The 25,552-nt window shown below is 45.3% G+C and overlaps 1 protein-coding gene and 1 long non-coding RNA gene across 4 annotated transcripts in view; one reads left to right on the forward strand and one right to left on the reverse strand.

Moving 5' to 3' along the window:
- The first annotated feature begins 15,158 nt into the window (after positions 1 to 15,158).
- Positions 15,159 to 25,552, forward strand: part of VIT (vitrin) — a 50,726-nt gene continuing 40,332 nt past the window's right edge. For all 3 annotated transcript variants that reach the window (XM_040611465.1, XM_040611467.1, XM_040611466.1), the window contains exon 1: positions 15,159 to 15,388. The gene's annotated coding sequence lies outside the window, so the exon portion shown is untranslated. The remainder of the gene's footprint in view (positions 15,389 to 25,552) is intronic.
- LOC121096017 lies at positions 17,214 to 22,096 on the reverse strand. The gene is made up of 4 exons (XR_005830311.1): positions 20,655 to 22,096; positions 20,385 to 20,525; positions 19,215 to 19,328; positions 17,214 to 17,956 (listed from the first exon to the last, which is right to left on the reverse strand). It is a non-coding gene; the product is annotated as an uncharacterized LOC121096017 (long non-coding RNA).

Genomic DNA, 25,552 nt, shown 5'->3' on the forward strand with positions numbered 1-25,552 from the left:
TCTCTCATATTTCACTTTTTCCTGGGATCACACAATCCAACAGAGGCATGCAAATATCTGCAAGGACCAGAGGTGTAGCGCGGTATATTTGCCCTGCACATTGCTTTTGTGGGTTGGCAGGCTGGGAGTGCAGGTTAGACCCGTGTCTGGGGAACTGTTTCCTATTTAGTGAGCTCCAGTACTGCTTGAACTGGTTATCTTTTCTCTAGGAGACAAATGTCACTGCTAGACCTTGGCTAAATTCACAAGAAGGTCTTAAATATTTCAGCTTCTGAAAGTCAGGGCTCTTACAGGAGGGAGAGCACATGTGCACAGAAAGTGTGGGAAAAGGTGACTCTCTCAGGCTAGCACTAGGATAACTGGTCAGGTACGTCTGTAAATAAAGCAGCTGAAAAGCTTGACATCACAACTTACAGTTGAGAAGTGCAAGGCTCTATCAGCTTCTGGGCTGCAGCAGTATTTAGCAGACTTGAGTCTTCCTCAAGTTAGTTTAGACCTCCCGTTTGCCTATGCCCCGTTCACTGCCTCTGTGCAATGGTTGCTCTGTTGATTCAGTGTGACCCAGAGGAGAAACAGCACTCCAGTTTCACATTTCCAGTCTAAAGAAATCCCATGTTTCCTGTTTGCAGCTTGTTTTATTGCCACATCCCTTATTATACCCAATATACGCTGTTGGTAGGTGCTTTGGGAGCAGGTAAGGAAGAGCACAGCCAACAACCAGAAACTTAGCATAGGTGAGTACAACACCAAAACACTTTCTAATAAAAATTCTTACTGCAAGGCAGGCACAATTGTTCCCACTTGCTTTTCTTCATCCAGCCTACTATGAAAATGGATCATCACCATAGCATAGTGAAATATGGGGAGTTCCCACAACGTTACCCCTTACCTGCTCTGCCCATAAAAAGCCCTTTAAGCATTTACCACACTAGCTAGCATATGCATCAAAAAAAACCACTACCAAGACTGATCTCCCTAAAGTCAGTCTCCTGCAAAGACAACATGGATTTGGGGCCATTCCCCCTTTGCAAGCACATGCAACAGAAATGAAGTTATTGTTAGTTATATTGCCACAATCTATACCTAGGATGATGCTTCCTGCCTCATAAAATTATGTTCTCCACTTAAGTCCCACTCAGTAAATCTGTTCAATAACCTAAAGGGTTTTCCCTAATGTCTCCATCTGCAAAATCTGGAATTGTACTTCACCCAGCAAGTTCAGTTGCAGTTCAGTGGGTACAGTCAGGTATAGGGTTGCTTAACATATGGTCTCTCAGCTGTAGATCCCAAGGTTTATAATGAGGATGACATGCCTCATCTGCCTCTAGTCCTGAAGAATCTGATCACTTTCTGAATAGCAGAATGCACCCAACACACTTCTGCCATGAAAAAAATAGGTTTATTTTATTTTTTAATATAAGAGCTTGCACAGTAAGCAAAGTAAATACTAGCTGTCATCTGGACACTTGTAGTCACTAACAGTGTTGAAATTATTTTCTCTACTTAATCACACAGCAGCTTTAGCTCATCTGTTGGTCTTGTGGACTTACAGCGTTTCACTGACCTACCTCATCTTCAAAGAGCAGAAGCGTCCTGCCATCCAAACCTACAGCTGACTATAGGAAGCCCCATTTTGAACTGGCCATTTTCGTTCCTTAGGGCAAGGACCACACAGCAAAGCGAGCTTTTCCAGACTCCCTACAAGAAAACCAGCTCGTCCCTATCCATCTGTAAATTCCTGTGCTAGCCTAGGTTACAAACATAGGACAAAAGACCCGACCATCAGGTAGCAAAGGGGCATGCTCACAGCCTTGGGCTGCCATTCAAACCCTTCCTTGACAGCTGGATAAACCCAGCAAGGATTAAGTACACTCAGCAGGGCCAGGAAACTAGCCTGGTCTGTGCGGCTGGTCTCCTCTTCAGTGCTGCTCTGACTTGGTCACAATTATTTCAGGCTTTGTTAACCAGGCGTGGGTCGATTTGACTTGCTCAGCAACAAGCTTAAAAAACAAATAATCCAATTAATGAAAGAAGCAGAGTGTAAAAGTGTTTGGAAAGGGTTAGGAAAACCAGGAGGAGCAGCTGGCACGTCCCTGGTGGGACGTCTCCCTCCAAACAAGGGCGCACAGAGGCCCCTTGTTAGCTCGGCGGGGACAGCAGCGTGGCTGCTCTTTGAACCCCGCAGTCCTCGGGACCGTGACATTTCACTGGGATTCAGAAAGCCAAGGCGGGGGGGACAAAGCCCCACACACCGTGCAGACATTGAGGCTTGCAGTTAAACAGACTCCAGAGACAAACGCTAACATTTGCAACTGCTGCCCACTTCCGACCCGATGACAAGGTCTCAGCAAGGGCTTATATAAAACTTCCCTCCAGCCCATCAACCCAGCCTTCTTTAGGCAACAATAAAGAAATGTCAGAAGTGATTTAAGAGTATATCTTTAGCCCTGAAATGAGTGTTTGTGCTTAGGCTGAGAGGGGAGAGTGGGAAGAGGAAGATCGAAGAGCGTTCACAATTATTCACACTGCAGCCGTGGAATATATGCGTAGGGCTATTCATTCAAAATGTTGTCGTTGATAATGGCATTCAGCTGCAGAAATCCCTAAATATCATTTAGAGAGAGAGAGGACGACTGCCCACCGGGAGTGATGAAAATTCAGGGCTTTGGCTCAAATTCCTTGCACCACTGCTCTACTCCTGGCCCTTGCTGTGTAAAACCTCGCAGGTAAGAAGCCGTGTGACTGCAACAAACCCCAGTCAATGCTCTCCTTCAGAAAGGGTCGTCACAAACGTTAACCTGTGCGAATGCAGGGTGAAATCCCCCCAGCCCTGAGTAATGGCTCAACTTTGGTGTTTGTGGCCACAGCAGTTTCGAGACATGGCCAGGTCTGTAAGGTTGGCTGTTGAGGCACCGAGGAGAACTCAAGGTCTCCCCCAACAACTACGTTTGTTCCTGCCAGACCCAAGCAGCCAGGATCATGCCTGCATGCTCCCTACAGTGCTGAGAGAAGAAGAAACAGAGGGCATCAGAGGGGAAACATCTCTCCTTTCTCCACCATGCCCTTGCTTAGGTGTTTGTCTGTCCCTTGGAGCAGGGGCAGAAAAGGTCATCCCTTTTTATCCTGGAGATGTGGGATAGAAATCCTATTCCCTTGCAAGCAACAGCAAACCGACTAATTGTAACTCACAAAGATTTCATCCACAGCACCTCAAGACAAGGCCATGTCACAGAACAAGCAAAACGTATAGAGACAGCAGGACATCAAGGCCAACGGCTCGGGCACTGCAGGATAAGGTTAGTCCTTCTTATCAAAATTCTTGTGCATAAAACTGTTCTCAGACTTTTTGCAGGTTTGTAAATTAGAAACAATAGCCACACTGACAGCAGTAAATCACATACTCCCCAACAACAATTTATGGTATACAAACTCATGAAATATACACACGCCGTCTCTGCCATCCCATCGATGGGGTCTCTGGGACCCCTCTTGCTCCAAACTGTTGATTTCCACCCTATACAATAATTGATGGCAGAAGCAATGATGTTGCATATCTTTTCTGAAATGCCAGACCAAGCACCAATATCTAGTTCCTAGGAACCATCTTTTTCATAGCAACTGACTCCATGGAGATTTGCTTGCACTGTCGGTTTCCTACAGACGGAACACCAAAGACATCATGGAACATTTTCAAAAACTCTTCCAAAAAAAAGAAAAATCAAGAGAGAGGTAAATGAAATCTAACACTTGTACGAGCTTCCTCAGTGCTGCTAAGTTCTAGATCACCCATTTTCTGAACACCGCTTGTTTGCATGTCATGGTTTGCACGCACTGCTCTTGCAGAGGAGCAGATGTAATGATGGAAAAAGCTGGTGTGCACAGGGACGTACTCAGTTTTCTTTAGAAATCCATTTATCCGTTGTCTTTCATTTCTTGGATCTCTCAGTGGGCATCAGCCTGAGTTTATGCCCCTGACTCTGTGACCTTCAGAAAGTCCAGCCTTGAAAACGTGAAATAAACTAAAGAGGGACTTTACTCAAAACTTCCTATAACCAGGCAGAGTTGTTTGGCAAACTGCATCCCCCACGGTAACACCAATTCCTTCCTCCCCAGCATGTGGAAAGAAACAAACAGAGCAACAGACTGAAAGCAAACAATGACCTCAAATAAACCAAATATATTACCTGAAAATCAGTACTTGTTTCAATTTTCTTACCTATTCTTGTAAACTGAATTTTTATTAGAAGATAAAAGTTACTCATGCATTGAAAGAAAAAAGAAAAAAAGAAAAAAATAAACCTTGTAAACCATTAATTTTGTGAAGATCAAAGAAGTTAATTTTACAGCACCAGAAGCTTTAAAAAGTAATTTCCCCCCAGATCACCGACTGGTTAGCTGGACAGAAACAATTACAGTTAGCACTTGCAGGTTTCTTTAGAGGCTTTCCCATGCAAGGCCACAGAGGAGACAAAGTGAGTTTCTGACGGCATCTTCTTGGGCTTCTGAGCTCCTTTAAGTATCAATGCAGAGTGTATCTACAAGCCACCCCAGCCCATGGCAAAGACAGCTCAATGGCAGAAAGCCTGTCAGCATGGTGGGAGGGGAGCTCAGCACACACAACAGGGGCTGACCAGGACCACTGCCTGAGGCACCCGGGGCCTCAACAGCCACGGCTCACACCTGGCCAGGGCTCCCAGCACCAGCCCCACCACACCACAGCGAACAGCCAAGGCAGGCAGTGAGCTGCAACACTGGGTGGCACCTAACGTTTAACAGCACAGCTGACCCACCGCGCTTACACGCTTCGCTAGCTCGCTCAGGAGGGGAACGCATCACTTCACACGGCATTTACATTACTTCTCTTACACTGGTGTGAATTAGGATCACCTCCTCAGTACTCCCTGCAAGCACGTTACACAAGCACAACACGCTGGACATGTTTCTCCCTGGTCATAAATATCTCTCAGTTTCTCCCTGGTCATAAATGCCTTTCGCTTTATGGTAAGGGACTCACAGAAACTACCAGCACTGAAGAGCATAAGACGAGCCCGGCACAGAGAGCTGAAAGCAGCTTTGGGCTCTCAGTGGAGACGCAGAAAGGGACCGGCATCCAGGCACACCAAAGCTGTAGCCGTAACTCCCCAAAATTAACACCACAGATGCCTACCTCAGCCTTCCCCTGACCTTAGTTATTCCCTGGCCTTCTGCCTGGGACTCCCAAAGCCCTCCCGGGACGTGACATAAACCATTAGGATTTTGCAAAACCGAGCACTGACCTTAGCAGGCGGCGTGGCGTTGCAGGGCGCCGGGTGCAGCAGCCAGGGACATTTCCCTCTCGCCTGGTCCTGAGCAGCTCCTGCCCCAGCACATACATCTTCGCAGCGTGTATCTGCAGAGCCCTGGGTGCCTCTAGGAGCCCTGAGGAACACAGGCATCCCTCAGCGGGCTGGGAAACCCACAGCCTGCCTGTCACATCTTTCTTGTGTTACTGGATTTGGAAAAGGTTATCGCCTCGTACGTCCCTGTCTCTTCTGCCAGAAGCCACCAGCTCTCCAAGCTGCTTGTGGAGCTGTTTACGGAACTCCATCAATGCAAAGGGAGGAGGCCAGGGCTGGCCAACAGCAGCTTGCTTTGCTCAGGCTGGGGGGTGGGCTGGCCGGGCCAGCTGTGGGTGATAATGGGCAGCCAGCTGGGGCCGGGGGTAGTCACCTCTCAGATGCCTTCTGTGGAGCAAGCCCTGGGAGACAGGCTCCTGGTCCTTCTACAGCCACGAGTCCTGTATGTTCAGTAACCCAAGTGACTTTTCAAAGCCGGTTCTGTGAGCTCTGTGTTTCTCAGCTTTCTTTTCTGCAAAAGCTGCTTTTCTTTCTTTTCTTCTGATACCTCACAAGAGCATGTGTGTAATTTAATTTTCATTGTTTGCCCTTCTTTGAAAAGAGCTTTGAGAACCTAAGGTGGAAAATGTCAATTATTAAAGTAGTTTGAAAGCATTTACAGTATTTTCCATAACATAAAACACCCTGAGGAGTTAGCAAGCATAAAATGTAGAGGCTTTCCTCTTACAATTCTTATGGAGATTTAATGCTGGCAATTATAAGAATACAAATGGTATTTCCAGCTTAACTGTGCTTGTGACTAAGCAATTTATTAGAAGTAATTTACTTAATTGGGGATCAAAATGCAGAGCTCACCTTATGATATATGGCTGTGGCACCGGAAGCAAGGGATAGAGCTTAAAGATTTATTTTTCTAATAAGATTTGAAGAGTTCTTCTTTTTTTTCTTTTAAATGTAACAAAATAGCAGCATTTCTTCTCGAGGTTTGATTTCAGAAAAGGATTTAAAATTGCACTGGATCTTCCTGTGGGCCTTCAAGGCATCACAGAAAAAAGATGGCTTTCCTTTGCTATTATATTTCTATATTACTGAGTTTATTTTTAATTGAATTGCTGAAGTGTGGAGTGATGTTTATGCATGGTCTGTTTTCTGCTTTTTAAAGTGGAAATGAATCCTGAGAAAGTATAGATACAGGCTACTGCACTGCAGAACCTTGTGTCTATATCTTTTGTCCCTTAGGGTACATCTCATTGCTCTGTATGGCTGGAAATGCCCCAGACAACTTGATGCTTGGATGAAATGGTGGAAATGAGGAGTAAAAATGGTCATAGCAGTTCTTCACAGCCTGCACCCCCCAACCCTGACCCATTTGCATGCGTATTCCAATAGAAGCTGAATCCCAGTTATCCTGAGCAGGAGGAAGGGGTGTGGGTGTCCTGCCTGCAGCCCTGCCCCGCAGTCCCCTGCAGTGGCACAGCTGCTGCCACCTCACTTGCCCTGGGTGGACAGCACTGTTTCCAACATCGGGCTGGCTCACACGCAGCAGAATTAAGTTTCTGAATGCCTTTTAGTGACTGACAGTAGCCTGGAGCTTCAATACTTTCACAGGACAATGGGCACCTTGGTGGCAACCAGCTGAACACCAGAAACACCATCTCTCCCATCCCACTGGAAGTGAGAGGAGGAGAGGGACAGGACAGGGATGAGGAGAAGAGCAAATGCCGGCATTTCTGCCAGTCCACTGGGGTCTGCGTGCCCAGGGAGGCCCTTGCACCACTCTACACCCTCCTTGTATCCACCTCACAGGGCTCACAGGTGCGCTCCCCAGCACCTTCCCCCTGCCCCATTCCTCCAGCAGCATCCCGATTTTCCTCTCCCGCTTCCTCACTGCCTTCCCCCACTCTGCCAGCCCCCAGCACCAGGACCCTACAGTCTCTCTCCTTTCCTTCTAACTAAACTCAACCTTGCTGAAACACGGGACAGTCCATCTCTGCAATGCATATCATCCTCCAAGGAAGGTGTTGCCAGCACCTGGATCCACACAAAGAGAGGTTTATACAGGTGCAGCACCACACAGGAGTTTGGGGGACCCTGTGTATTCCCACCCCATGCTGGGATCCCCCATTCCTACACAGGCACTTGGGTATGCAACTCCGTTCCCCCTCTACCAGCTGGATCCCTCCTGGAAATTTTGCCTCGCTGGAGGCACACGGGTCTCTACAGGAACAGTGGGCAAGGAGACCCTAAAGGGGGGCCAAGCCACCGCCACTTGACTGGGAGAGAGCAATGTAAGCCCTTACACGGTGAGCCTGTGCACAGGGGCACATGCAGGGAGGCTTTTCATGAACTCTGGCGAATACATTTTGAAAGATACATACCAGTAAAGAAAAAACATTAATCCACCCATTAAACGCACTGGTAGTTCTGGCCCCGCTGCATGTTTGGACACTTCTGCTTGCCAGAGCAGCACTCTGATTTCTGCGTGTTGCCTCCAGAAAAAACCTGCATTTTGAACAGACTTCAGTGCCGAGAGCCAAAGCTGGAGAAGACAAGGATAAGGGCACCACAGAGGGGATGCATTCAGTTGCTGGGAGGCAGCCATGAGGTCTCTACTGTGAAGTGGCTTTTACTGGCATCACCTACTTGCTCTGACACCTGATGCCCTACAGAGCATAAACAGAAAACACATCGGGAAAATAGTCAGGAAGAACAGACAGAAGGCTGTTACTGGGTTTACATTTTCCAGGCCTGATTTGCAGTGAATAGTTGAGCTTTACTGCCAATGTCAGGGGCACTGGGATCCAGAGTGAGACCCGGTATTCTTGGCAAACTGAATTCACAGTGGCAGTGATAGCACCTGGCTCACACTGGAAGTACGCAGATAGGGAAAGTATGCTGAAAAAGCCATTTGTATTTCCTGAAAGCTGTGGTCCTCAGCTGCAGATTTCAGCACTGAATCCAGCACTGCTGAAACTTTCAATTAACAAAGAGTACTTTCCTAAAAAGATGACTTTACTCCTCATACAAGGAGCTTTATGCTGATGAATCAATCAGGTTTTACATGAGGTCGTACAGCAATGAAATATATCCCACATCCTGGGAAGACTCAATCCCCACCTACACTGGATTCGAGAAGAACAAAATCCATATGCTGCGCTTCCTACAGACCCAGTTCTGTTCAGTCACCATTCATTCTTGTTTGCAATAACTGCAAGTTCTGCCAAAAACCAGTTCTTAAAATTGATTTCCATTGTGGCAGCCTCTTGGTTTCTGATAGTGGACTGGAGGGTTGCAAATGTCACAGTCCACCTCTATAACATCATAACTTTTAAAGCTGGTTACACTCCTTAAGATTCAAAGACCTGTGGCTATGAACAGAGCAAACTTCTCCCAAGCATCCACCCTTGTAATTTCCTCATCCCAAGTGTGACGGAGGCTGTTCCAGCCTTGCATTTACTGTTTGCTTAATTTATGTTTCAACACAGCATTTGTGGCAGCTCTGTTCTAAATCTGGCATCGGGAATATGGGGCATAGGAGATATGGGTAGATTCAGCCTCATGGCAAAAATAATGAGGACTTCCTGATGCCCATGATAGCTCGCTGTTGTATTTCAAGTGCAAGTGCATCCTCCATCTGTTTTCTTTTTTCCTACAGCAATGTATCTCGAAACAATTAGAGGAAAGCAATACCTGAGCATCGCTGCTTTCTGCTGCAGTCCAAGATCTATAAGAAAACCCAGATGACTTGTTGGCCCTAACTAGCATTGCCTGCATGCCCACAGCTAATGCACTACACATTGAATCGCTCTCAGAGTATACAAACACTCTTCATAGATACTAGTAACTTCTGAGTTTGCTCAAATGCCTTATTAGATTCTCTTCTCAAGCCTGAGTACACTTTTCTTTATGTCTTTTGATTATTATAGAGGCAGACGAGGTCAAAAGTTTCCAAAAGTGACTGCCCAGAACTTACAGAAAAAAACACAATTAAAATCCACTCGTTAAAATGGTCACTTCTCAGTGAAAGGCTCAAGCTCTCCATGTCTCAGTCACAGAAAAGGGTCTCTTTTCTCATTTCCCACTATGAACCCTCATTTTTGAGCCTGCCCAGCTGGGACAGCAGGCTCCCAGGCAGACCCCATTCCCACACCATACTCTGCAGGAGATCCAGGGCAAGGGGCTTATCAGCTCTCGCTTGAACATTGCCTCCTGGCAAACCTGAAAAGGCTTATTTTGTCACCTTTTATCCCTCTTTTCCCTGTGGGGAGAACAAATGAAACGGGGACTTGGGGCTTACTGACAAAGCCCAGCTTCTCTACAGTCTCAGGAAACATGGCCATTGCCATCTTCACTGAGAAACACCCAGTGGGTCAAATTTACACGGTGTAAGTTTGGTATCCATCCATTTAAGCCAAGCATGCCAGCATTATCCATTCATTTGGCCCATGAGGTCTCCTCATTCATAAAAAGAAAAAATAGATGCTTGGCTACCCAGTTGCTCTAATTATTTAAAGAAGTTTCTGATGCTGGCAACAGCTACAGCATACATAATTCAGCCTCCATACCTTTCTCGAACACAAGACAAACACATCAGTGTATTTTATATAAGCCTTCCAAGACATTGGTTATTTCATTTATATGAGGTCAATTTAGATGTAAGTGCTTTAAGCAGCCAAAGCCAAACAATGTTAACCCTCTCGTTGCCTTGCCACCCCAATTATACTTTAAACTTTCTACTGTGTTCTCAACATGCCTTGTTTTCTTCATGTATAAATTGTTTTCAAGCACAGATTACCTTAAGGTTAACAATACATAAGTTAATATTTGATTTCACAGAGTTTGCGAACGGCAGAAATTGAACTCCACTGCCACTTGTTAGGAGTTAACACTAACATGTGCAACCACACTGCCTTTGGACAGAGCCATGTTGGACTCTTACAACTTGAGGAAGATTTTGCTCTCTGATGCCTGTGCTAGTATTTGTTGGAAAAGGCTTGAGGGTAATTGAGAGCAGAAAACTCGTTCCTTTCTGTTTAAGCACTTGGATGGGATTAGATGTGACATAGCTACGTGTGATCTTGCAGAAATCACTTAATTTGTCTGCGCTTTCTGTCCTTATATGCAGAGTCAGGAGTTCATAGTACTGGCTTGCTAAGCCTGCGGTGGTCAGCTGAGAAGATACATTGAACAGTTTCTGGGTAATGATCACAAGCCAGTTAGCTCAGCCCTAGATCACTTTGATTCCTTATACATTTCCTACTTGCAACCTGCAGAGCAAATGATCTCATGGTTTTAAAAGCATGGCCCGCCGCCCCATGCCAGAAAAGCAGTGTCCACCTTGGGTCCCACGAGTGGGACAAAGACCCGGTGTGTGAGAGACACTGAGCTTTCCCCCTAAAGATCTCCCAGCCAAAGTTCAGATTTCTTTAAGTATTTTGCAGGCACATCTTGTTCTGTAACATAGAAGAAGATGACTTGCTTTGCCTATGCCTACACTGGCGGAGCCAGGAGTCAGTCCCTCCCAAGTGTTGAGGTGATGAGCAGGATGGGTTGTGCTGCAGCACACGTCTGGTCCACAGGACGTGTGTACCCATCATCACTTTGCACAGAAATTTACAGCCTTTGAAGCCACCACCTTCAGCTTTTCCTTAGACATTGACCTACTACGTGGTAAAAGCTTTCTCTTCTCCTTTTTCTACAAAAGTTTGGCCTATTCATGTAAATCACTACAGAAAGGCCAGCTAGCATCAAAAGATTATGGGCCAAGTCAGTAATGAACTTGGACTGAATTTGGATACCTGAGTAAACTACACCTACCTCTGATGGTGCTCTAACAGTTGTGTTCGGTCATGTCATTGCCTGCCCTCGGCGCAGGGGCCATGCCAGCTGGTGAGCATCACACTCAGAGCACCTGAATTTATTCGCCATTTCCAAAGAGATGAGGTTTCCTCTGTTTCATTTACTTGTGCATCACTGCATGCAGATGGAGGGAAACACAAGGGATCTTACATCTTTGTGTCGGCTGAAACATGTAAGCCCACTAGTTATATTATAAGCAAAAGCTTTGTTAAAAAATGTTGAATTCAGATTGTAATGAGGATTAGATCAAGTGTGGTGAGCTTCCTTTCAGTGAAGTCAGATTTTCAGCTGTTACCAACATAGCCTTTACCCTGCTGTTACCCAAGGCAATGTTTTTAAACAAAAACTGTGCCTTGAAAGTTCTGCATGACAGATGATCTCAAAATGAAGATTTATTTAAGGGTCTGTGACTAAGGTCCATCAGCAAGTGTCTGGTCTTCCAGGTCTGCTGCTAACTCTGTTTGAAAACACCAAACCTTCATACTGAGTCTTGGCCAGATTATCTCCTCTGTCTGTGCTGACATTGCTTACACATATAATATCTCCCTCTTTCTGCCCTTTTATCTTCAAGAGTGAAGGTAACATCCAAGTAGATCATAATTCAATGCAGTCTCTAAATTTTTCTCAAAAACGAAGAACCTTCTCAAACTCTCTTTGAAACGAAAGTGTTTTGACTCCCTGGTCTTGTTCGTTAGCTGCTTCCTCAAGACTTTCAGGGGACAGGTTAGAGGTCTGTGTTCCTTTGCTTTCAGGCTCCATAGTACAGTGGCAACAAAGCTACTCTGCGTGTGGGTGCTGCCCAGATGGAAATGAATAAAGCAGCAATTTCACTAAAATATTTTACTGATGATAGTTACTGAGCTGCTGCTGCTGTGGTGAACTGAGGCTGTAATACACATCAGCCTTACTTACTGGGTATGTATGTAATGTGTACATATCTATGTCACACAGCAGTAAAGACTATACCCCCTGAAATTTGTCAGCAGCCCTAAGTGCGCATTCATTCATTTGATAATATTTTCAGTGGGACCTGCTAAATCCTGCTTTAACTAACGAGCAAATGAAAATACAATATAGTAAAAATTACAAACTACCATCACAAACAGTACTACCAGTTAGCAGGAAACTCAAGTGGAGGAGGCCCCTGACTAGAAGCAATGGTGAGAGACGTGAGCACATGTAGATATGGAGCATTGCCCATCCCCTATAGACAATTGTGTTCAATACCTATTGTCTTCAAATTAGCGGCTTCCTGACGGCGCAGTCACCTTTTTTTCTGAACAGATCTTTCCCTGTGGTAAATCCCAGCACTGAATTGGAGTCACACAACACGGTTCACCTCTTGCTCGTGCACTTTGTATTGCCAGCTCTTGGGTGGCGAGAAATTGCTTCTGTCAGGAAAGAGCAGAGGTGGCGGCACTCAGAAATGTTGTGATAAAAAGAGACAGCCAGTGCCCTCTTCAGTGTTTTGTTTTGATACTCTTCAGCTTTCCATTACACACGGTAAAAAGAGACTGAATACCCTGGATAATGACAAACCTAGATAGTTTTGCTTTTTCTGTCCACTCAGTGTTTCTACTCTGCAGTTCCCGGGATGCTCGTTTCCAAGATCCCAGGTTAGCTCACAGCCAGCGATGCAGATATATGCCAGCCCACTGCCAGCATCCCTGACCCCGAGCCCCAAGAGGTCCAAGATGGGAGAGCTCAGGTGGGTGCAGTGTGGAGTGGGCTGCGGCCGCTGCTGGGCTTCGGGAAGAGATAGAGCTGCGTTCACACACCACTGCATTTGAGCTAAGTCCTGCCAGGTCCACTCTGGCTCTTTGCCCTTGATACACTTTACCCACAAATTAGATAATTTGTCCATGGAAAATGAGAAATAGATCTATCAGCTTTTTCTTTTGTAAAACTACCACCCTGCAGCAGCAACAATGAAGCATGACCTCTGTGTAGGCGCTTTCGCTGTTACTTCAACACCTTGCCGACCACGTTCCAGGTGCCAACAGCTACATCCCTCAGTGAGCTGACGTGGACACCAGAAGCTGAACTTTAGGACTTTTTGCCTGTGAGTATTTCTATCAGCATCTGCAGGTAAGGAGTTCTTGTGGGGAATTCAGCCTTCCACTAGCACCTGGAAACAACACACAACCCCTTAGCAGCAAAACTCCAACATTTAGATGTTTGCCCCCTAGCACCTATGTACCTTTAAACTTCCAGTCCTAAGGTTTCGGTCTTTTGCCCATGACTGTCTGAACAAACAAACTCCAAAAGCCTTACGAAAAGGGTGATGACATTCTGAAACTGTTAACCTGAGTTAATAAGACTCTGGGGTGCTTTTCTGTAGGTCTTCTAGGTGGATATGCTACCAGATTTGCTGTTTGGAGAGACTTTCTGCCAGTCCACTGCATTCTGCCTCACAAGGGATTACCATGGCAAGCCTGAACTTCTGTATTAAGAGAATCAAATTAATTACGGATCATTGTATCTTAGTAACACAGTCATGACTTCTTGATAAACTCTTGATACTGTACTGGTTATTGATATAAGGAAATGATGATAGAATCATGGAATAGGTTGGGTTGGAAGGGACCTTAAAGATCACCTAGTTCCACCCCCCTGCCAGGGGCAGGGACACCCCCCACCAGCCCAGGCTGCTCCCAGCCCCATACAGCCTGGCCTTGAACGCTGCCAGGGATGGGGCAGCCACAGCCTCTCTGGGCAACCTGTGCCGGTGCCTCGCCACCCTCACAGTAAAGAAATTCTTCCTTATACCTAAACCTACCCTCTTCCATTTTAAAGCCATTCCCCCTTGTTCTGTTGCTACAGGCCCTTGTAAAAAATCCTTCTCCAAGTGAGCTGTTACAGTTTCCCTAAGTGCTGAAGCAGAGATTCACAAATAACAGGTAATCAATGTCACTTAAACCCAGGTAATCACTTTCCCTTAAACCAAATGTATTTATGGGATTGTTAGATCAGAAATAGGCAGGAACTACATGTCTTTCCAACGTGTCCTTTGAACTCAATCTCCTGTATTTATAGTACATTATTTTTTTTCATTATTTTTTTTCATTCATAAAATAATTTTTCATTATTGATAAAACAGTGTATGTTCGCTCATGTATGTTATCTACACATGCATATGTTATCTACAGACTTCTGAGTACCTAGTGGAATTGCAGATTACCATTTGCATTCCAGCATCCTTAAATAAGGTGCCAGCCCTTTCTGTAATAATCTTGTAAATGCTGTGATCTTGATTGCCTCGACAAAATTTTCTTCTTCAAGTTACCCAAGAATTTTAAGAGACCTGTGTACGGATAAAAATCAGCCATTGTTTGTATCTCATTTGGCCAGGTCACACCTAATGAGTGCTGGTTTAGGAGTCTTTGAGAGCATACGATCAAATTCCTGTACCCAGCTGATCAGAAAGACGCCCGTGCTAACCCTCCTGTCATACTTGGGCATCCCTCCGCCCAGACGCACAGCCTCGCTCTGTCACTAACCCTCTGACTTCAGGGAAACTGCTGAGGGAATACGATGCTATTCACATGAGTAAAAGCATCACCGCCTGTCTCTTCAAAAGCTATTTTTCCTCTTTAAATCTGACTTGCACCTAACTAATCTGGTATTTATAATCTTTAAAGCTGTGTCGTTTACTCCCGGCTGCTAGTTGTAGTTCTTTTACTACAATGCTGAACTGCACAGGGAGACTGAAAAAAGTTCAGTCAAAAGCCGAGCAAAGCTTCACTTCCCAAAAGAGGAAAAGTGGACATAACTGACAGGCTAGGGCAAAAGGAGCATAGAAATCCCACCAAAAATATGTGGGAGGGAACATATATTTAAAATAGGACCGCCTAATTCAGCTGCTAAATCAGTGTAAGGAGCTCTGTATGTCTGTGTGTGCGGGAGGGAGAGGGAGACAGAGGGAGGGAGAGACAGAGAGGGAGAGAGGAGCAGAGGGAGGGAGGGAGGGAGGGAGGGAGAGCAATGTGCCTTTCACAGAGCTGGGAGCTTGATGGGAATGTTTGATTAGCTCCTCTCTGAAAGAGAAAAGGTGTCCAGGCCTCCCTCCACTGCCTGCCTCTGCTGCTGTAGAATAATGTTGGCTGGAGTTCGGGGTAAAGAAAAGCTTGGAAAAAATAGCACTTTCATACTGTGTGGAGAAAAGGAATAGAAAGTTGCACACCTCGAGTAAGGTAATTCTGATGTCATTTCTCTGCTATATTTATTTATGGGGGAGAGGGGGGAGTTGTTTTTTTGCCTGTTGGTAATAGTTAAATGTACTCACTGCTAAGAAACTCTAGGGACATAGTTTTTTGTTTAGCCTTCCAGCTGTGTGCATAGGGTCAAAGACCTAAGAAAGTGAAGACACAGATGTAAATGAAACTGTACTTTAAATTATATATAGTTCATTAGGTATTTATAAAAGCATTAAACCCCTGCTGTTAAAGTGGGCACATATACTCACTGCATGAACAGCAAGGGCTTAACTATTTAATAAAGAATTGTGTAGACTAGTCACACATCGATAGATGTATATATGCCTACTGTTCAAATAGTGTGTAATAGGCAATGCAACTTGTTCCTCGGTTTAAAACAGTTTCGCCTTCAAGACTTCGTCTTTGTTCCTTTGATCAATAGGAAGGTGTGTGTTGTATCATTAATTAGCACTATCTGACACTAGGGAATGCTAATCGCCAAGGTACAAAATGGAAAATGGTATTATTCCAGTGATATGTATGCTTACGGTGTGAACTCCCTTGCTAGAGGGATAGATCCAGATGTATGACCAGTACAGTAGCCTAGATGCTATGTATCCCTTTGTGCTGAGTGCTTGTTTTGCTGGTGAGGCTCCAAAACTGAATAGCATTGTCAAGCCTGCCACAGCCGTTCAGCTCTGCGCAGAGATTAGAGTCTCGGTAAGTCTCTTCAAAATGCAATTTCTCTCAGGCTAGTACAAACATGAACCAAATGCCCCGAGCAAACTTTCAACTCTACTTAATATTTTGCTTCTAGAGTTTATGGGAAATACACCTCGTCCAGAGCAAAAAAATTGCAGGTTACAGAGGCAGATCCTCCCTGGAGAACACTCCTTTTCCTCTAACCTCTCCAAAATTTGAACAAAACACCAAAAAGAATCAAGCACACACAAAGAAAAAGTAGTTTAGATAGCTTTTAAAATACACATGACTGAGAACAGCAATGTAGTCATATATACTTATAGCTTGTATTTTACCTTATACATCCTAAAGTTAAAAACACCTGGTGTTTGACTACGCTCAAAGAATGTGTTTTCCTGTATCTGTAGTACCATGTTCCTCAGATTTTATTCAGTTTATCACTTGAATGACAGTCACGGCTGTAAGACTGGTCTCTTTCAGAGATGCAAAGGGAGCTCAAGCAAAAATAACTGCATTACACACGCACGTTACTTTTGGAATATTAAATTAGTATCTTATTTTAAAGAGACTTATTTTGCTTGCATGTTTTATCTAATCCTTGAAGTTGCTGGGGTTGTTCTCGCTGGGATGACAGAGAAGACTTGCTGTCTTTTTGTTATTCAAGACATAAGAAATATTTTTTTAAAAAAAAAAAGAAAACTTGACTGTCCTGCCACTATAACTGAATATTGCTTTGTGTTTCCACCTGTAGTAGAACTGTTACGTTCTTAAGTTGCTCACTACTTTACATAAGACACTTCTCTCCCTAGTAGTATTTTTACACATGACTAACCACTGGCAGGTTGAGCCAAGTAGTTTTACTAGCTAAACCAGGTTTCCTCACACTTGGGATGCAAGAAAACTATCCCATGTGGATTCTCTTGTGTCTAATAAGAATGAGATCCTACCAAAGTCTTTCCTTTCATGGAGACATTAACAAGGTGTTCCCTTTTCACCGTTACTTACTCCCTTCCACAGAAGCAGTAGTAGTAGGAAATAATCTTCACACTCCTTTTTGTCAAACTTGATTAATTGGAATATACCTAAAAGGTGACTGCCTGAGCCACAGTGTGAACAGAGAAGCTGAAAAAACAGGTTAATTACTTCATGTGAAATAACAGAATTATTTATTAATTCTGACCATTGCTTTTTAGAAAACATTGCTAAAAATAAACCACAAGTTTACATAACAGTGGCATCAAAGACTTCACTGTACCTGCTCTGCCTGGAGAGTTTTTAACTTTTTCCTTTTCACCTCTGAGCCACAAATAAAGCTCTAGACAGAAAAAACTGCCCAGTAGCTTTACGTACTAACCCAGAACATGCATGTTCGAGTCTCCACTTTACCAAAGGTCTCCTAAATAATAATAGGTAAGTCATTTAGGGCACCTGGCTGAAATAAGCAATTAAAGTGATAGCTCAGTTTGCTATCTGCAGCTATGACTGTGTTCCTCCTCCAACATCTTGTGGTTAAACACCTAGAAAAAAGTGCTGCAGCACTCATGAATATGAACTCCCCGTACAGAGGGAATGGCATGGGCATGGGCACACAGTCCCTCACGGAGCAGTGAGGCACATCTTGGCCCATTGCGATGGGTGGGGAGGCACTACCTTTTCTGGATGGGGGGGGTGAAAAGCAATAATCCAATATTTCCTGACAGCCCTGGGGCATGTTCTGGCCCCCTGAAGCTCTGAGGACTCCTCCAGCATGCTGCAACACCAGCTGAGGCTTAGACCTCTCATTCAGGGCTCCCAAAGTGGACATTGAACAGCTGTCAAGTCTTCCTTCTCAAAGCCCATCCATCATACAGGTCGTATCGGTCACTGTTGGAAAACAGAAACACAGAACAAAACAAAAATAAATGCAAAATTGAAGTTTGGGTAGGTTTTGGTTTGTTTGTTTTTTGTTTTTTTTAAGGAGAGAAAAATAATAGTCATAGTATGTGTGGTACATAAAGCCAGGGAGGATGCAGCTACAGCAGCCACAGGTCTGTCCTCCTCACCTTTCTCCTGTGTAGTTTTTTAGGCCAGAGTCAGAGAGAGAAATAGGTGCTTAACACCTACTTAGAGCACTTCAATTCCTCTTTTGAACTTGCTAGGGCACAAGGAGCCCCCTTGTCCCCTTGCTGGCCTGGGGTGCCTGTGCTAGAGCTCAGCTGGGACCTGGGACAATGCAGCCCCTGTTCGGCTGCTGTCACACAGAGACTATAATTATCTCTCTTCTAATGACCAGCCAGGCAAGATAACAGTTTTTATGCTATGTTTAGAAAACAATGTCTTACTACAAATTGACTGTTCATTGGCCTGTAAAAGAGCCTCTCTAACAGTCCCAGAGCAGCTGCCATTCTTTTGCATCCCTGTTCCTTTATTTGCTGCACATTTCGCACTTGGAAAACTTGGATGAATGCTACTCAGCAGCACAGCCTCCCCCTGCCACAGAAGAGGCCTGGAGAGGTGCAGAAGTGCCCAGAAAATCTGTAGCCATTTAGATTGTATCTCTATGAGTAAATTAAACTCGGACTGTCTGGCTCACCCCAGCCTGCATCGCCCTTGTGAGCCCTCTCAGCCCCCAACGCCAAGGGGCTGCAGGCACTGCTGCGAGCCCTGCGGAGGGGAGCAGCGAGGCTGCCTTTTCCTGGCTCCTGATAACGCCCTGAGGAAAGCAAGCTGCCACAAAAAGTGGGATGTGAAGGGACTTGCTGCAGAGAGAAGAGGAGCACGTATTACTGATGGGCTTTTCTTCCAGTGCTGTGGCCCACAGACAAGTCGGGGATCTACTGAAATTACGTAGGCTCCTAAGGCATCTATGGGTAGCTATGCTGGCCAGCTGAGGCTGCAGCCTCTGTGCATCTGACCCTTGCAGACACTGGGAGGTATCAGAAGTGGGCAATCCTGACAGCATGGCACTCATGGGTTAGCTACCCAAGTATTTGCTCTGAGCTCTGCAAACATTTTGTACCAAACTGTGCTGGGGCAGCTATACATTTAGTGGTGTCTGAGGGCTGCTCCCACACCCTCTGCCAGTGCCCCGCCAGCAGAGAGCAGGGCCTGCTCCCTCTCCCTGCAGCCCGCTCACCCTCACCTCTCTTACCACCTTCTCTGAGCTGGCATCTCCGCTCTCCTCTGCAGCGGGACATCGCTGGGTTGCCTTTGGCTACCTTTCCTATTCAGACTCATTTTCCAGCACATGAGCCCCCTGGGAAAAAAACAAAACAAAACAAAACAAAAAAAAAACCAAAAACCAAAAACCCCAGAAAGGGCTGATCAGAAAGAAAATTTCTCAATTACCTGGAATCAGCAATATTTGTCATGAAAATGTATTTTAATTAGAAAAAAATAACACCATCTGCAGCTTCTGCTTTCCTTTTTAAAGCAGAGCACCCAAATCTATAGCTTATATCCCAAACTGGATATATCCCAAACGTTTGCCTTCAGAAGCAGCTTCATTGAAATCATCTAGGTTTAAGCAGTTCTTAACCAGACAAGTTTTATTGTCAGGACTGAACTGGCTTTCTGGCACCCATTAAGTCCATCCTACCTTTGCTGTATCTCCAGAGCTTCAGAGTGCATTTAGAGGTCAATGGCACATTAAGAACATCATCTGCATCAGTTATCCTTAATGCATCTCATTCTACAGGTCATGCCATAGATATAAAAAATACTCTTAGTACAGTACCAACTTCCATTTTCAAACTGTTTTCAGCCTGTCACCCTGTAAAATAGCTTTGTAAATGTAACACATGTAGCACAGCAGCCAACAGTCTCTCAGCTAGCAGTGGGATTCATCTGAGAAAAAATGCATTAATTGCCAAGTGACAGCTTTACATGCGCCAAAATAACTGGGGAAATTCTGAATGAATTTGTGTAGCTTCATGCAGTCCTTTAATGTCCCCACCAGGATGAGCTGAGGATTTCCAGCACCTCCAGGCTTGTACATAAAACTGTGGAAATTTTTACTTCTCCACAATCATTTGTTTATAGGGAAGTTTGGATGTGGCCATCTGTGTGCTTCTTGATCTCCCTGCCAGGTTCCTTTAGGGATTCAGAAGCCTCCATTCTTTTTATTTCCCCCAGATACTTAGTTCACCCTTAAGTCTGTGGAACAAGGGTGAGACCTAGAGGAAACCTGGCAGCAGCACTGTGTATCCTGGCCCTGGTCACCTTCAGTGAGTCACAGTTAAAGGGTAATGGCTCCGTAACTCCGGGGGCTATTTTCACAGCTGCCAGCCACCTAAGGATGATGGGAACCCACCTTGCTCACCGTGATAGGGGGCCATCATTCTCATCTCTCTTGCAATGTATCTGCAGCACTCCAGCATCTTGTTCCGGGCTTGGTGGAGGAAGTTTTTGGATGTGAAGCATATGAAGAAAGAGATGCTGTTTGGAAATGAGGCTAAATGGGAAGGAGAGGAGTGTCCCGATGAGGGAGGGGAAATGTTAGAGAAGTTTAGAGTAGTTGTGATGGAACAACTTGCTAGCAAAGTCAAATACAGGCATCACACAAGTCAGACAAATCTTTTACCTTGCTTTGGGGGCAGTCTTTCTACCAAACGCATCTCAAAATATGTGGTAATGTGGGATGTAAGGTCTCAGGCTTCCATGGTCTATGTCATCAATTCTCAATGGTGAAATAAGAAATACATAAGTTAGGCAATAATTAGATTTGAAGTAGAAGCTCATATGGTAAACCCCTAAAGCAAAAGTACAGAACAAATTTCCTGAGCAGGGAAGTAGATTATGCAATATTGTCGTCTGCAGGTTTAGTTTTGTTTTAAAAACAAAATACCACAAATTAAAAATTCCTGCTCCCAGTCCATGTGATAAGCAGTTTTCCTTTTTGATCTTGGGCTCTCAGAAACAGAATCCTGTGATTCATCTCTATGCCAAACCAGCAGGTTTTAAAAGCTTCTAATATGCAACATCAGTAAATCAGTGCCAGCCTGGTCCTGAGACACAGTTCTCAACAATTTCTGGCTGCACTTACACTGTTGTGGTGTCCAGGACTGGGATCTAGAGGCCACTTTCTCTGGCACCATGTTTTGTAGCTCTTCAGGTTCCCTCCTAGGCACATTGATGGGCATGACTTGGGAAGCACAGCCATCCCTCACGCTGTCTGAATAACCCATATGCTAGAGAGCCCGCTCCTGCCAGTTGCCAAGGGCTGCCAAGACACGTGCCATAAGGCTGCACAGCTTGGCCCACACTATGTCAGCCCTGCCACCAGCACCTCCCCCAACAGCGTGTCTTCAGAAACCCAGCACTACCCATAATAGCCTCCTTTATAATGCCGGCACCCACGCAAACCCACAGCTCGCTTTCATCCCCAAAGCAGCACGGAGTCCCGAGATGTCTTCCGTACTCGTTAAAGAATGGAAACAGTACTCACAGGTCCACAGTTTTCAAATGGCTCCCCACAGGTGAGAGACCTCAGCCTGGACGTGCCTGCTGGGCTGCAAGTGGCTGCAGACCTGCCCGGCGGGAGGGGTGCAGCTGCCGCGGCCTGTGACAAAGCCAAGGCAGCAACGGGCGCGGGCCAGGGAGGTTAGGCTGGCACACCAGCAAGGTGTGAGGCTCCATCCTCACCACAGCCTTTCACCATGAGACCTCGAGGAGCAGGACTCGCTGCTGACCCAGGAGGAGGAGACAGGACAGACTTCCCAATCCAAAGATCTCTCTGGAGACAACAGCAGAAAAAGATCCAGCTTATCCACCGGTTTATTCATGGACTGCCTGAAGGCTAGACTAGACTAAGGACAAGCTTTTGCTGTGCTCTGTGAGGAGTCTGAGACAGCACAGGTCTGGTGGGTGGCCTTAGGACCCCCTCACAGCTCAGACTAGCAGGACACGAATGCCACCTCCACTAGGAGATCCAGGTGTGCCTTTTGCACCTGGCTGCCACAACAGCTCACGCATATCCTCTGAGCATCCAAGTGGCACCTCTACATCCCTTGCCTAAGGAAGAGGGGAGCCTGGATTCCACCTGCAGGGCATGGGATGGGGTGGCCACGCACAAGGTCCTGGGATGTGGGAGTTGAGCATCCTGCCCCTCGGCTGACCCTGCAAGGAAGCAAAGGTTTTGGAGGTTCCAGCAAGGCAGCACTAGATGACTGAGGGCCATAAGGCATTTGAGGGCTGTTTTCTGATTTACCTTTTGTAGCAACCTCCTTTGTAGCGTGGGTTGGTCTTCTCCAAACTAAAGGTATCAGAGAGATATCCAAGAGAGCTGGAGGGAAAGGTTCCCAGAAAGGAATAATACAGTTAGTCAGGAAGAAACAATATTTGTTGAAAATTATAAAATATATGAGGAGGGGGTATGTTAAGCAGTGCAAGAAGCATGAGACTATCCCTTTTGCAGAGAACTATAATGCAAAATTGAAACTACTTTCTTAACTTTCTTTCACTGGTTTCCACCACAGGAGCAGATTTCAGCTTACCTTTTAAAAATGCTTTCTACATCTTGCTCGGTGCTTCCTGATTTGCTGAAGGTATTTTGTGTAAGATGCTTCCTTGATTAAGTTGTCATTACTGGACACCAATTAATTTCACCACTTACTGCCTTATTTCAAACCAGTGCCACACGCTAGGGTAGTTCCAAATATATATTTTTAATTACATATATTTTCTGCACACTTATCCAACCAGTCCATGCCTTTGGTATGAGGCATCAGTTGTCACACTAACTGCAGGAGATACTGAACTGATACAGGTTTTATGTGAGATGTATAAATTTATTAGCATGCTTAAGGATCAGTTTTGGTTTTGACCTAGACATGTAATGCAGGTTTGTAGTAAAGGGATACACGTAGCGTTAATAAGCAGAGCATAAACATCCTGAAGTTTCTCTAAATTTCTGCTCCTAAGTTTCTACAAAAAAAAAAAAAAAAAAAAAAAAAAAAAGTGTCAAGTTTTGTTTCAACATGCAACAGAAATTCCAAAAAAACATCCCCAGGGTGATGTGCAGTTTCTTCAGTGCCTTTAACACAAATTCTTCACTTTTAGACCAAATATGTACCTTTGGGGGAATTCTGACACACTATAATAATTCTCAGTTTGCAGGCAGCACAATAGCATGGTTAGTCAGCACTCTTTTCCTTGTGCATCCAACCTGAGAAACCACGTATTGCACTTCAAAAAGTCACTTTGACTTGTTAAAACAATTTGTTGGAAAAAGCAAATGGTGCATTTTCTAAAAAGTGAAAGAAATGTGGCTACAAACCTCATGCCACAAAACTAGCCTAGCAGCTGGGCACCGCTGAATTGCAGGTACTTCCCTTTGCCCTTCAGTTTCTTGGGGGGATGGATGGTACCTGGCTGGGGTCTGGCTGATGTTGAACAGAAGTAGCTAAATTAGAAAGGGGGAAAGAAGTTCTCTGCAACAGTGAGCAAGCTCCAGCGTGCAGAAAGAGCATGGGCTTGAGCCTGGGAGTGAGGGGGGCAGATACATGAGCAGACAAGAGCTGTGGTGGGGAGGAGGATGGAGGGAGGGAGTGCTCTGGACAGGGATTCACAGGTTTGAGCTAACAGTGATCCCCAATGAGCCATAAAAGCTGAGGATCAAAATGAAAAGAATCAATGCATAATACATTAACAGAAACCAGGAAAGTACAGCGTAATGACCCTCACAGAAATCATCGTCTGGATAGTCCAAATTATATTTTCTCTGTGAGTGGGTGACACATTCTAAATGTATCTCTTCCTCTGCTGGAAGGGGCAGGTCAGGCCAGCATAATTGATGGTTATCTTGCTGAGACAGATGAAAAAGTATAATCACTGCAGTTTTATTTAGGCTCTGAGAAAGGTCTGGCAAGTTTAAATCACACTGTACTTTTAAATAAATTACCTTCTTCTGAAAGAGCTCTGTGGAAAGTAGAGAAATCATTCATCACTGTTACTTCAACCTTATGTTGGTTTAATTTCAGGGCACTGAATGAATACAAAATGAGCAGTGCAGGGCGGCTTGAGTATTTTTATTTGGCTCTAAATTGATGGGTATAACATCTTCTCATTATACCTACCTGAATGGAGTTATTTTGGACTACATTCTTCTTGCAAATCTGCATATAAACATTTCTTAAGGCAGCTCTGAAAAAAAGGACTCCTGTGCCCAAAGGGCAACATAGGTAGAATTTAGGCATCTGAATCCACCCATTCCTCACTTCAATGACTTGAGAGTGACTTGACAGGTACCCCCCAAGAGGTACTGGCTGCCAGCAGCCCCCCAGACTTCTTCTGAGTCAGGGACCTCATGCAGCAGAGCAGGCACCATTTAAAACATGATGTGGCAGCCACAATAATGAAAGCTTTTGTAATGGGGAGCAAGCGGTGAGATAACAAGAGAAGTTATCATCAGGGATAACTGTATCTGGGCTGTCCGTGGCCTCAGAGAGTTTGAACCCATGCTTCCTTCACCACCAAAGATGTCCCCCCATCACCAGACTCCAGAGCACTAAAGACTGGGACAGCCCACATTCCCCGTGATGAAGCAGGACCCCCTGCAAGCAGGAATACCAAACGCAGCGTCTGAACAAAAGCATGTGAGAAGGGGACCTGACTTGCTGCCTGCCTGGGAGCACAGCAGAGCCAGCATCTGGCTTGACTCCTGGAAGGAGCACGTGTTTCACAGCAGCTTGCTACTGCATGAAAAGTAGAGTGAATTCAGGGAGAGGGAATGTCCTAGGAGCCTACACCCTTGGCTACATCCTACATCTTGGGGTCCCAGGCGCACAGTGGTCTCATTTCAGTAGAGAGGGGAGAATATGCCTGGGCATCCAGGGTGCCCTCAGGCACAGCACCCTCCATCTCAAAAAAATCTCTTCAATCACTTTGTCAAGCGCCTACAAGGGCTGAGCCCTCTGTTCCCTCCGGGGTCACTGAACTCTTGGGGCATCCCCCAGGCAGAGGCCACAGCCTCTGAACTAGCTACCTCTGTAGAGCAGCGTGGTGTAAACCAGCACGTGTTTGAGAAATGGAGCACTGCCCAAGCCCTCAGCACCCACCTCTGAAGCAAAAGGCCTGAAAGACAAGGAAGAACTGTGGCAGCCATGCCCTGCTGCCGAAGGGGTCAGTACCGCGGGGGCAGAGGGCCACCGCTGACCGCAGCCACAGAAAGCAGCTGGCAAACAGTCTGTGGGTACTGCCTAGGTGGTAAATAAAATTAGTCAAAACTAATTGCTCTGACTGTAATCCTAACGCTAGCTCAAAAGCGTAAAGTCCAGCATCCCATGCAAACAAGCTCACCTTTGCAAAATAGCACCGTGGATCTTACCTCTTGTTACCCAGCCTGGGATACTTACAGGGCAGTTAAGCTCTGAAATGGAATGCAGTTATCAGCTCGGCTTTTCTGGCTCAGCAGAACTCATTACCTGCCCTTTTAAAGTAAACAGCCACTTAAATATCTTTCTTTTTTTTTTTTTTAATGTA

This window comes from Falco naumanni, chromosome 12 (assembly GCF_017639655.2).
Source record: "Falco naumanni isolate bFalNau1 chromosome 12, bFalNau1.pat, whole genome shotgun sequence".
Lineage (NCBI taxonomy): Eukaryota > Metazoa > Chordata > Aves > Falconiformes > Falconidae > Falco > Falco naumanni.